The sequence below is a fragment of the Podarcis filfolensis genome, assembly GCF_964270895.1.
Source record: "Podarcis filfolensis genome assembly, chromosome: 5".
Lineage (NCBI taxonomy): Eukaryota > Metazoa > Chordata > Lepidosauria > Squamata > Lacertidae > Podarcis > Podarcis filfolensis.
Window position 1 is genome coordinate 19,171,316 of NC_139608.1, and position 13,155 is coordinate 19,184,470.

The 13,155-nt window shown below is 45.2% G+C and overlaps 1 protein-coding gene across 2 annotated transcripts in view; it reads left to right on the top strand.

Annotated features, from left to right (window-relative positions):
• The window catches only part of PPM1L (protein phosphatase, Mg2+/Mn2+ dependent 1L), a 172,872-nt gene that overhangs the window by 40,694 nt on the left and 119,023 nt on the right, over positions 1-13,155 (top strand). The window lies entirely within an intron of this gene.

The following is a 13,155-nucleotide window of genomic DNA, read 5'->3' on the forward strand; positions in this document are numbered from 1 at the left end:
CAAAACTTCAGTCATGCTGCATAAAAACTTAGAAAAACTCTGCTGGATTGGCCAAAGCCCAGCTTTCTGTTCTCACAGTGGCCAATCAGATGCTCATGGGAAGCCTGCAGACTGCAGACTACACTTCCCACTTGTGAATCCCTGCTACTGCTATTGAGAGGCAATACAGTGTCGGTGAGGCTGCAGCTACTTGCCTTTTATTTTGTCCAGAGACCCAAATTTTACATCTATACAGTGGTACCTAGGGTTTCATATGCTTCAGGTTACAGACTCCGCTAACCCAGAAATACTACCTCGGGTTAAGAACTTTGCTTCAGGATGAGAACAGAAATCGTGCGGCGGTGGCGCAGCGGCAGCAGGAGGCCCCATTAGCTAAAGTGGTGCTTCAGGTTAAGAACAGGCCTCCAGAATGAATTAAGTTCTTAACCCGAGGTACCACTGTAATGTCTATGTTCCTCTCAGCCAGTCTGCAACATTGCTTGGGCAATGATGAGGGATGATGAGAGCTGCAAGCCAACAACATTTGGAGAGATCACACTGGCTACCCCTCACATAACAAATTGAGAAGTTCCTAGATGAGCTTCGCTTGTTAGTTTGGGAACACAGATAGGTGTCTTTCATGAACAGAAAACTGTTTTGAAATGTTAGGTAAAGGGTAAAGGGACCCCTGACCATTATGTCCAGTCGAGACTGACTCTGGGGTTGCGGCGCTCATCTCGCTTTATTGGCCGAGGGAGCCGGCGTACAGCTTCCAGGTCATGTGGCCAGCATAACTAAGCCGCTTCTGGTGAACCAGAGCAGCTCAATGAAACACCGTTTACCTTCCCGCGGAAGCGGTACCAATTTATCTATTTGCACTTTGACGGGCTTTCAAACTGCTAGGTTGGCAGCTCACCCCATTGCGGGGATTCGAACCATCAACCTTCAGATCCACAAGTCCTAGGCTCTGTGGTTTAACCCACAGCACCACCCGCGTTTTGAAATGTTAAAACACTCTTAAAAAGATAGCTTTTTCAGATAAATATGCTGTTAGTTATAGTTTTATCTGGGTCAGCTCTTTTCTCAGTATACATATAAAATTATATAGATGGTATAACCGGTGAGATAATGACATGCTAATTTCATAAATGCTTCCCTTCCCCGTGGGGCCTGTTTTTTCTTTTTTAAAAAATCTATTAGCTGATAAAATATTTCCATCTTTTAAGTCATGAAACAGTTTTGATGTTAAGACTGGGCTTTCCTTTTTCATAGCCGATGACTGTTTCCTGTGTTAACTGTGATTGCTGGAAAACTAATCTGCCCTTTTACATCATCTATTTTTAATGGATGCTTAAATAGAGTCTATGTTGCAGCAAGCCTTGTCTGCCTTTATAAGAAGTTCCAAACTATTTGAACAGTTTAACTGAAAAGCACCATCAGTAAAAATGCAATATGATGCACTGTTGTGCCGGTAAAAATGGTTGCTTTAGGCTACATTCCAATTCCAGAAGAGGAAAGTACCTCTATCTTACACTTGTTTTATATTAAGTTTGCCAGAAAATAAAATATTTTTTAATGCCGTACTTCATGTGTTGGCCCTGATCCAGCCCTACTTGAGCCGGGCTGGGCTTCTGAATGCTTGCTGTATTGAAAGCAATATGGCAGAAGTCAACATGGTGCCTCCAGATGTTATTCGGGGTCCCAACTCCCATCGGCTCTGGTCAGTTTGGCTAATGGTCAGGTCAGGGGTGATGGGAGTTCAAGCCCAATGACATCAGGAGGGCACTGTGTTGCTCATCTCTGTGACACCTGCATTTGGGTACATATCCCCAGGATCTGTTAATGGCTTCCAACTCTTTGAAAAGAGGGACTTTTCCACGTGATCTCCAGTGGAACGCAGAGATCTTCTGCTGGCATCTAAACCTGCCACTGCTAGTTTAACACCTTCGTATGAGGTTTCGTGGGGACGTGGGTGGCGCTGTGGGTTAAACCACAGAGCCTAGGACTTGCCGATCAGAAGGTCGGCAGTTCGAATCCCCGCGATGGGGTGAGCTCCCGTTGTTTGGTCCGAGCTCCTGCCAACCTAGCAGTTCGAAAGCACGTCAAAGTGCAAGTAGATAAAGTAGGTACCGCTCTGGCGGGAAGGTAAATGGCGTTTCCATGCGCTGCTCTGGTTCGCCAGAAGCGGCTTAGTCATGCTGGACACATGACCCGGAAGCTGTCTGCAGACAAATGCCGGCTCCCTTGGCCAATAAAGCAAGATGAGCGCCGCAACCCCAGAGTCGGTCACGACTGGACCTAATGGTCAGGGTCCCTTTACCTTTACCTATGAGGTTTCGTGTCAAATTTAGAAAAGTCACTTGATAAGAGAGTCATTCTGGAGGAAATTGTTTGTAGGGACCTAGTCCAAACCTCTTGCAGCTCAGTTACGTGACCTGGCAACCCCATCATAGAACGTCAGCAAAAAAGGGTGCAGTAACTCAAACTCTACTTTAAAGGCTTGTTTGCTCTTCCAGCCCAGCTCCTTGAACTGAGTGTGGAATAGGAATGTGCTTAGGAATGCTCTGTTAATTGCCTAAACCAGCCCTAGGCAAATCATTTCTCATCTTTCATTACATGAATCTTGGCTTATACTTGAAGATGCATTTCTCTCCTTGCAGTAGCTGTTCTAGGAAATGGGCGGCCGGGCTGGAGTGAAGTAAATAGTTTCAGGGGCAGGAGTAAGTACTTTGTTTAGTAATTCATTTATTTTTTTTGCACTGAAAACAGGAAAGTTATTAAACGACATTGCGTATTTTTCTAAGCACATGTTCATGAGAACTCTTTAATATGGCTATCGTGCAGCTGCCTTTGAAAGGAAGTGTGCATTATTCAAACCTACAGAACTGTGGGGGAGGTTATGGTGCCACAGAGAGACAGAATTTGGCCATTATAAGCCGCTCAGTTCACCAATTGCAAAAGCACGATAGATGAAGTCAGTTCCTGGCAGGTGGTTTTAAAAAACAAAACCCCTCCCAACTTACATCAAAAAATATTTCCAAGCGCCCTGAATTCTCTGCCTACATTTGCATAAAATCAACACACAACTATAGCAACGCCCTTTACATGACACTGCTTATCAACTCCTGATTTATTTCTTTTCCGCTGGAGTAATTACTCAGTGCCTAATTAGATTTACAGTATTGCTTCATCACTTAAGCAATGCAAATGCGCAACACAGCCCTTGGAAGGGGAAGTGTAGTTAAATTTGTCAGCTGCAATGCTGAATGGCTTGCCTTTCTTAAAAATTCCTTGTTTACAGCCTGTTAAACTGAACACTTCTGCTTTGTGCATGCACCCCTTGTACCAGGCGCATAGCTGCTTAATGCGCAGCAAATCCTCAGAGGGAAGAAAGTAGAAAGACACTGACAGTGCTTTATCACTCTGTGGGTTTCTCATTAGATCACCCCTACAGTATAATCAGCTATAAATAGAGATCTGCTAATTTGATGAAGAGGTTGTAGGTATGTAGATAATTGAACAAATGCATCACTGTTCCCAAAAGCAGGACTAGCCTCCTTCTGCTTTACTAAACTCTGGAGACAAGAGTTGTGGGTAGTGGGAGAGAAGAGAACTCTAAAGCAACAATGATGGATTTTGTGTACAGTCCAGCAACAGAAAAATTTAAATCAACCCACTTAGCAAGGCTTCCATTGCAGAAGGCAATTGTTCCGTTCAGGAATTTTTCCCTCTCATCGACATTCTTTTGTAGAATGGTGATGCCCATTTTGTAAGCTTCTGTATAAAGGGCACACTATTATTCTTGTTTTCACAGATGCTTTTTTTGTTAGAGGAACACTCTCTCAACCTTGGTTTTTAATGCTAAAGAGCATGTGACTTATTCTGCCTCTCTTACTCATCCATGCACATACACACACAGGAGCTTCAGCAGGAGCTTGGCCCTAGGCACTGCTACGCATGTTTGCCCCATCATCTAGGGATTTTGGGAACTGCGGAAAATAGCTAATTTATAGCCTGCTCCATCCCAAGGGTTCTAGCCTGGTAAACTAACAAAATCTCAATTACATAGTCATCCAACTTCATCTCTTCTTATTTGTGGCTACCCAAAACCAACATGGGTAAAAACAATTCAAATTTTTGGGATTTTGCATGTTGCCGAGAGGCAGGAAGGGGTGTCTGCCACGCAGAATGCCTCTTTACACTCCTGTAGTCTTGATGATCCATAGGTGGCAAACGACAGGGGGCATTCCTTGGCTTCCAAGTGACCATGGCAGAAGGTGGTCTTTTAGGTATGTTGGAGACAGCTTGGTCACCTCATGAGAAGAGAAGACTCCCTGGAAAAGACCCTGATGTTGGGAAAGATTGAGGGCACAAGGAGAAGGGGACGACAGAGGACGAGATGGCTGGACAGTGTTCTCGAAGCTACTAAAATGAGTTTGACCAAACTTTGGGAGGCAGTGGAAGACAGGAGTGCCTGGCATGCTCTGGTCCATGGGGTCATGAAGAGTCGGACATGACTAAACAACTAAACAACAACAACAACATTGTATGTTGTTTGGGAGTTTGGGAGTGTAGTTTGGGAGCACACAACATGTGAAGAGCTTTCTTTTGTCTGTCCTGAATGTTCCAACATTCAGCTTCATTTTGATCCCAAGTTCTCATGTTACGAGAAAGGGAGGGAAACTTTATTCACCTTGCATAATTTTACACACTTCTCTCATGTTGCCTCTTCCTCACCTTTTCTCTAAAGTGAAAAGTCTTAAACACTGCAACCTATCTTCATAGGAGGGTTGCTCCACCCTATTAATCGTTTTGGTTGCTCTTTTCTGAAACTTTTCTAACTCAACAGTATCCTCTTTTGAGATGAGGTGACCAGAAATCCACACAGAACTATAGTACAGACAACTTCCTGTTTCCTTGGGGGTTGTGTGCCAGGTCAAAGCATGCCATGGCAGAGTTCCGCCCCCAATTCTGCCCCCATTCCTCCCTCTCCCACATCCAAAATGACCTGTGCATTGGTGGTTGTGCATCAATTGGATGTACCTAAAATGGTTGCCCTAGGGACACGGGTGGCACTGTGGGTTAAACCACAGAGCCTAGGACTTGCCGATCAGAAGGTCAGCGGTTCGAATCCCCGCGACGGGGTGAGCTCCCGTTGCTCGGTCCCTGCTCCTGCCAACCTAGCAGTTTGAAAGCACAAAGTGCAAGTAGATAAATAGGTACCGCTCCAGAGGGAAGGTAAACGGCGTTTCCGTGCGCTGCTCTGGTTTGCCAGAAGCGGCTTAGTCATGCTGGCCCCAAGACCCGGAAGCTGTACGCCGACTCCCTCGGCCAATAACGTGAGATGAGCGCCGCAACCCCAGAGTCGGTCACGACTGGACCTAATGGTCAGGGGTCCCTTTACCTTTAAAATGGTTGCCACCTGAATTTCCCTAGTACCCCTTCCTGCTCCTGTTGTCTCACCACCGAATGTTGAGGGAGCTCATCTTCAGCAGCACTTACAGCCCCTTTGATCTGTGCTCTTGCATGTTTGGTATTCAAGCTTGAGTGCAAGACGTTCGGATAGTTTTTGTGAGCCAGAAGAAAAAACAATTGTACCGAAAGGTTGCCAGGCACTGATGACTCCCAGGTCCTTGGCCTTTAGCACTCCTTCAGAATGCATCCTGTCCACAGCGGTATCAGTGACCACCCTCATTTTCATTAGAGAGCACTCTCTGAGGATGCAACACTTCCAGTTTAATTTCCAGTCAGCTACAATTTGGAATATTTGCAGCCACAATCGAAGTTTGCATCCTGAAAGGCATGACTGCAGAACACTGTCGGGAGAATAAGAGGGCTGAAGTTAATGAAGGAGATTAAACGGAACAAGAGAAAGAGCTGCCAGAAAGCCCTTATTCATTGCATGTAATTTATGTGTCTTGTTATAGAGTGACGCATGCCGTAAATGTTGACATGCAATATTTGCTAGCCAGACTTACAGAGATTGTACATAAAGGTACGCTTAGAGCATTTGATGAGTGGCATTAATCTTTATACCCTGGCATATAATTTCAAATTTAATTTAGGATCACATGTGTGTAGGGGCTCATGTGTTTTGCCTATCCTTAGTGATTGGAGTGAGGAGTTCCCTAAACAGGGATGTCCCTGCATCTGTGTCTTTGCTTTTGGCCACCTAGATTGGTTTGTAATACACTTCATATCACTACGTGCTTGGTTTCCTACTGTTTTTTCTGAGTTTTACCTAGAGTATGACAAACCCATTAGATTTCAAAATTAAAAGTTAGTGATTTGGAACTTGCCTTCCCAAAATGTTGGAAAGCATGAGCCAGTTGTAAAATTTCTAAATTTATCTAGCCACACAACGCAATCTAATTTCTTCGTTTCTACCGTGCACCAGATCTACCTAGCCTGACTCATGGTGCTATATTTGAACCCTGCCCTGATTCCAGACTTCCAAAAGTTTAGAGGAGAGTGAGAAAGGAGAAATTTGAAACAGGAGTAAGCAGGATGTTCACAGGGTCTGGAGGCAAACACAGATTGACTTAAATAAGGCTGTGCATTGATCTGTTGATTGAGCACCTAATCTCCTCCTGGAGCTGTGACCTTCCATATCTTTTTTTTTTTAAAAAAAGAAACCAGATGGGCAGGCTGTGAACATGCAGAATACGAGATGTGCAATGTTAGAGAGGTGCTAGGAAAGTTTCAAAAAAATGATTTAAGCACCCCTAGAGAAAGTGAGGGGACGCGGGTGGTGCTGTCCACTGAGCCTCTTGGGCTTGCCAATCAGAAGATCGGTGGTTCAAATCCCGCGATGGTGTGAGCTCCCGTTGCTTGGTCCCAGCTCCTGCCAACCTAGCAGTTCGAAAGCACGCCAAAAAAGTGCAAGTAGATAAATAGATACTGCTCCGGCGGGAAGGTAAATGGTGTTTCCGTGCGCTGCTCTGGTTTCAATGTTCTGTTGCGCCAGAAGCGGCTTGGTCATGCTGGCCACATGACCCGGAAAAACTGTGGACAAACGCCGGCTCCCTCGGCATGTAAAGCAAGATGAGCGCCGCAACCCCAGAGTCGTCTGCGACTGGACTTAACTGTCAGGGGTCCTTTACCTTTACCTTTTTAGGGAAAGTGACCTTTGGCTCTGACCTGATTCCTCTGCATTCAGCCAGCCCCTTAGCAGACTTTACTCTGCGATAAGTAACAGGGATTGGGCAGCAGCCAACTATGCAAATATTTATGGTGCTCGGAACAGATGTGTGGTGTCAGTAATGGGATGGGGGGGGGGAGTAATAAATCGAAGCTGAAACAGTTAAGACGGAGGTACTGTTGTCCTGACTGTGGAGGCAGTATTTAACCAGTGGTAGAGTTGGGTTACACTCCCTCTTAAATAACAAGTTTGCAGCTTGGAGGTACCCTTGGATCCAGCATTGGATGCTTAAGTGCCACCTATAGCTTGAATCACCTTTTGCTCACCTCTTCACTGTACAGTGGTACCTCAGGTTACATACGCTTCAGGTTACAGACTCCACTAACCCAGGAATAGTACCTTGGGTTAAGAACTTTGCTTCAGGATGGGAACAGAATTTGTGCTCTGGCGGTGCGGCAGCAGCGGGAGGCCCCATTAGCTAAAGTGGTGCTTCAGGTTAAGTATGGACCTCTGGAATGAATTAAGTACTTAACCTGAGGTACCACTGTACATTTAAAGTAGTTTCATACCACTTTAAACAGTCATGGCTTCCCCCCAAAGAATCCTGGGAGCTGCAGTATGATAAGGGTGCTGAGAGCTATTAGGAGACCCTCAAAGAGCTACAATTCCCAGAGTTCCCTTGGAAGAGGGATTGATTACTAAACCACTCTGGGAGTCATAGCTTCAAAGGGAATAGGGAACAATACCCTGAACAAAGATTTTCATGAGAAGCCATGGCTGTTTACAGGAGCATCAAAGTGCTTTAGGTGCATGGTGGAGATCGTGGGATCTGAATCTTCTCCTCTGCCATTCTTTCTCATGCTTTGGTAACACCTAGACTTGATTACCCATTCTATATACGGCAGCTGGGTTGTTGGCCGATGCCTGCTTAGAATTAGAAATTTGTATTTAGATAATGAAGAGTTCTTGGTTGACTCCCAGTTCGTTTCCAGGCACCATTCAAAGTGCTGCCTTTGACCTTTTGAAGGCCTAACTGTATTTCCGATGCAAAAATTCAAAAAAATAATTCTGAAATTAGTTACGAGTGAGAGTAGAGTGTTGGAAGGCACAAGCTGGAACTCAAAACATCTGCATTTGGGTGCAAACAATCCCCTTTCTCTGTTTATGCATCAAGCTTTTTCACAAAAATGTCAAGAGAACAAGTTGCCATGAGCTAGCTTAAATGTCGTAAACAACTTTTAAAAGAATAAGGCTTCACCCTGAGCTACTGCAAAAAATTACTGAAGGAAATCTGGTGTGCATGTGTTTAAAGAGAGAGGAGAATGAGATTTCTTTGCCCCCGTTGGTTCAGTAGCCCTTTGGATATACAAGTCATGTTACATTTGCTGTAAAAAGAGCAGAAATCCACTTTCAGTGCCTACTGCTTTTCCTTCAGTGAGCATGAAAATATCTTGGGAGACCTGAATGCTTGCCAGCTTGATAACAGCTTGTTACTTCCCCTGCCTTGTTTTGTTCCCCCCTCCTGCTTGCTTTTCTGTCATGCATTTTAGAAAAATCAATGTATTTAGAATATAATGAAAATTAATGGGAACACAAATTTGAAGGCACAAGTCCTTTGTTGCCGAAAAAAGGCTGATGTGCACTCTTGATTTGCACCTTTGCAAACTTGGCTTCAATTGCGGCACGCAAGGTTCGAGTGAAATTAATTTGTTCTGACTTCCTAGTGGCTTGGAGGACGCTCCTTCCCTGGAACAATCAGACAATTCAGCAGAAAACAGTACTGGGCCCTTAAGGGAGGTGTGTGGGCCGCGAATGAAAGAGTGGGAGTTAGAAAGAAGTTAAACTTAACATTCTCGTATTAAAAAATGGCAGGATGATTGTCTGTTATGTGCTTAGCCCTTTGTAGCAATTTGTCTTCACAAGATGCCTGCATTTTACCTTACTTCGCTGTGATTGTATTTAAATCACCCTATAACTTAAAACAAAAAACCAAAACCTAAATGTACTGGATAGAAAACATCTCCTGGTGTTGTGGAAGAGTGAGGGGGTCAAGCTTTGGGGAAGAGCTATAGCTCAAACTTTGCATGCAGAAGGTCCCAGATTCAGTCTTCCACATCTCCCAGTATGGCTGGGAAGGACTCTGACTCAAAACCTTGGAGAACTGCTGCCGATCACTGTAGACCAGGCATGTCCAAAGTCTAATCCGGCCAGTTTTATCCAGCCCCTGTGGCAGTTTAGGTTTCGAGTTATTCAATCCTAAAAAAAAAAAAACTCAACAACTTTGGGGTAAATTTTTTTAAAAAGCTCAGTAACTGCAACCCCTAAAAAAGGCTAAACGTCTTTGGTCGCCCCTCATGCATTTTCACTTTGTCAAATCTGGCCCTCTTTGAAAAAACTTTGGGCACCCCTGGTGTAGACACTACTGAGCTGGATGGACCAATGGTCCAACTTGGAATGAGCCAGTTTCCTACGTTTGTGGTCAATGCAGCATCACTACGAGAGAGTGCCTTTCAAGTGCTCACTTCCTTATGCATGCTTGGCCTTCCCTATTTAGCACAGGAAAGTTCTTCATGCAACTTTTAATCGCATTCACTTGATTAAGGTCCACAATCATGCAGGAAGATCCACTTTGTGTTCAACTACAGTGGTACCTCAGGTTAAGTACTTAATTCGTTCCGGAGGTCCGCACTTAACCTGAAACTGTTCTTAACCTGAAGGACCACTTTAGCTAATGGGGCCTCCTGCTGCTGCCACGCCGTCGGAGCACGATTTCTGTTCTCATCCTGAAGCAAAGTTCTTAACCTGAAGCACTATTTCTGGGTTGGCGGAGTCTTTAACCTGAAGCGTATGTAACCTGAAGCATATGTAACCTGAGGTACCACTGTAAATGCAAATAACTACCTCACTTGCAGATCTTCCCCACTTAACACTGCAAAGGTCAGAGGCTCAGTGTGCAGGGCAATGTGCATGGAAATATTGGGAGTGGGTCTTGTGCACCTCCGTATCCATGGATGCAGAGTTCTAGTATGGGTTAGCAGTCCTTTTGAAGTCCATGCTTCCTTAATGGGCGTTTTCCTGATGGAAAGAAAACATTGCCAAGCTTATTTCTTGTAAAATACTTCAGCCTCTGAGAATGAGGGATCACAAAGAGGTGGGGTGGGGGAATCTTTCTGAGTAATAATGTATGTTCTCTCTCTCTTCGCCCCCTATTACAACTATTGTAAGTGTTGCTTTCATTTTCTCCTCAAGCAATTTTCAGAAGTTAATACTTCTCAGAATATTGCAGCACTTCCTGTGTCCCCCGAATCCCTCTGAATTCATTTCCAAAGGTTTCACTCTTATCTTCTTCGCCACAGTTGATTCATATTTAATATAGATCGGTCCCTGCATCTGAAATGTTTCGGTTGCTTTATGCACCTCTATGAATACATAAACTGAAAGAATTGATAAATGCACTGTGCATGCTTCCATAATGCATTTGAGATGTTTCCCACCAGGGCAAAGGAAGGTTCTGCCTCATGCATCTTTGGTCAGCTCCTGCCCTTCTTCATCTTCATCCAGCCACCCATCCATTTAGCCATCCTTTTAAAGGCCTGCCACTAGGAATAGGCAAGCTGTGGCCTCCAGGCATTTTGAGACTTCTAATCCCATTGCCCCTGACCCTTTGCCTTACAGGTTGGAGCTGATGGCATTTTGGAGTCTAACAACATCTTGTAAGGTCACAGGTTCCCCATCTATGATCTGTATAACTTGGTTGTTTAGCTCACGTGAGCTATCCAAAGCAGATTACAACCTCTGGGACGCGGGTGGCGCTGTAGTCTAAACCACTGAGCTTCTTGGACTTGCTGATCAGAAGGTTGGCAGTTTGAATCCCCACAACGGGGTGAGCTCCCATTGCTCTGTCCCAACTCTTACCAACCTAGCAGTTCGAAAGCACAGCAGTGCAAGTAGATAAATAGGTGCCGCTGTGGCGGGAAGGTAAACAGTGTTTCCGTGCGCTCTGGTTTCCGTCATGTTGTTCCATTGCACCAGAAGCGTCATGCTGCCCAAATGACCCAGAAATCTGTCTGTGGACAACTGCCAGCTCCCTTGGCCTGAAAGCAAGATGAGTGCTACAACCCCATAGTCACCTTTGTCTGGGGGGTCCTTTACCTTTTAGCTTACACCTAAAAAAACACACAAAACCATAGCTGGTTGTTGTTGTTTAAGCCAAATAAGGAATGTGACAGATTTCATAGTAAAGAAGGAGAAATGAGGGGCTTGGGTGGTGGCAGGCTGCAGAGAAAGGCACCTCCTGGTGATCTATGTTAGTGGTGCAAAACCTCTGGGTATGGTTGGTCTCCAACTCCCATCAGCCCCAGTTTTCTGGCATGCACAAAAGTAGTAGACCTTGGTTCAATGCAGGAGCATGGGGGCTTTTCCAGGGGTATTGCTACCAGTTCTAGGTCCAAATCCCCAAAGTGATTGAATAGAAATAGATTGGTCTAAACTAACTTAGACCTAAGTATAGTTCTGTAGTAGTAAGTGATGGATTCTGGCTTCTGCTTCTTTCTTTATACATATATATACATGCATACACACACACACACACATACACACACACACATATATATACACACACACATATATATACACACACACACATATGGGAATGGAATCCTGAGCTGGGTCATCGCTGGTGATAGGGACATTGCAAAGGAGCTTGAAAATGAGTTGAGGGCAATTGATGGTGTATTTGAATTGGCCAAAAGGCCAGCACATACTCCTTAATTTGATTATGGGCCAGGGGCAAGCATTTTAAAGTTCCATTTATTTTAATGGGAAAGGTTTGAGAACCTGCTTTACTCCACTGAAACAATGGGGCTTCAGAAGTGGATGGATAAGTATGGTTTAATGGAGAACCGCCTGTTAAGAAAGAGACTTGCAAATTGATTCCACCAGTAGGCAGCCTTTTGTTCCAAATTTTTGAGAAAAGGAAGTCAGGGTGGGAATGTTGTCTTTATTGTCCTTTTCTGGTGCCACTACCGAGAAGGCCCTCTGCCTGGTTCCCTGTAACATGGCTTCTTTCAGCAAGGGAACCGCCAGAAGGCCCTCGGCGCTGGACCTCAGTTTGCGGGCAGAACAATGGAAGTGGAGACGCTCCTTCAGATATACTGGACCGAGGCCGTTTAGGGCTTTAAAGGTCAGCACCAACACTTTGAATTGTGCTCAGAAATGTATTGGGAGCCAGTGTAGGTCTTTCAAGACCGGTGTTATATGGTCTTGGCGGCTGCTCCCAGTCACCAGTCTAGCTGCCGCATTCTGTATTAGTTGTAGTTTCCGGGTCACCTTCAAAGGTAGCCCCACATAGAGTGCATTGCAGTAGTCCAAGCGAGAGATAACCAGAGCATGTACCACTCTGGCAAGACAGTCCGCGGGCAGGTAGGGTCTCAGCCTGCGTACCAGATGGAGCTGATAAACAGCTGCCCTGGACACAGAATTGACCTGCGCCTCCATGGATAGCTGTGAGTCCAGAATAACTTCCAGGCTGCGCACCTGGTCCTCCAGGGGCACAGTTACCCCATTCAGGACCAGGGAGTCCTCCACACCTGCCCGCCTCCTGTCCCCCCAAAATAGTACTTCTGTCTTGTCAGGATTCAACCTCAATCTGTTGGCCGCCATCCATCCTCCAACCACACACTCACACTTCACCGCCTTCACTGGTTCCGATTTGAAAGAGAGGTAGAGCTGGGTATCATCCGCATACTGATGAACACCCAGCCCAAACCCCCTGATGATCTCTCCCAGCGGCTGCATGTAGATGTTGAAAAGCACTCTGTGTTTCCATGCTGGCGCAGAAGAGGGGAATATTCATATCGTAGCAGAATTGTTAAATATCTATATATACTTTCTACCAGTTGGAATGGCAGAGCAGGGATGGAAAAATCAGCCCTCCTTCTACCAGCCCATTTGCCTGCCTGTCTGCCTGGAGTTCTTTCCTGCCTGGCTGAAGTTACCAGGTCAGCTGTTCAATTGTAAGGTCGGACTTGCAGATT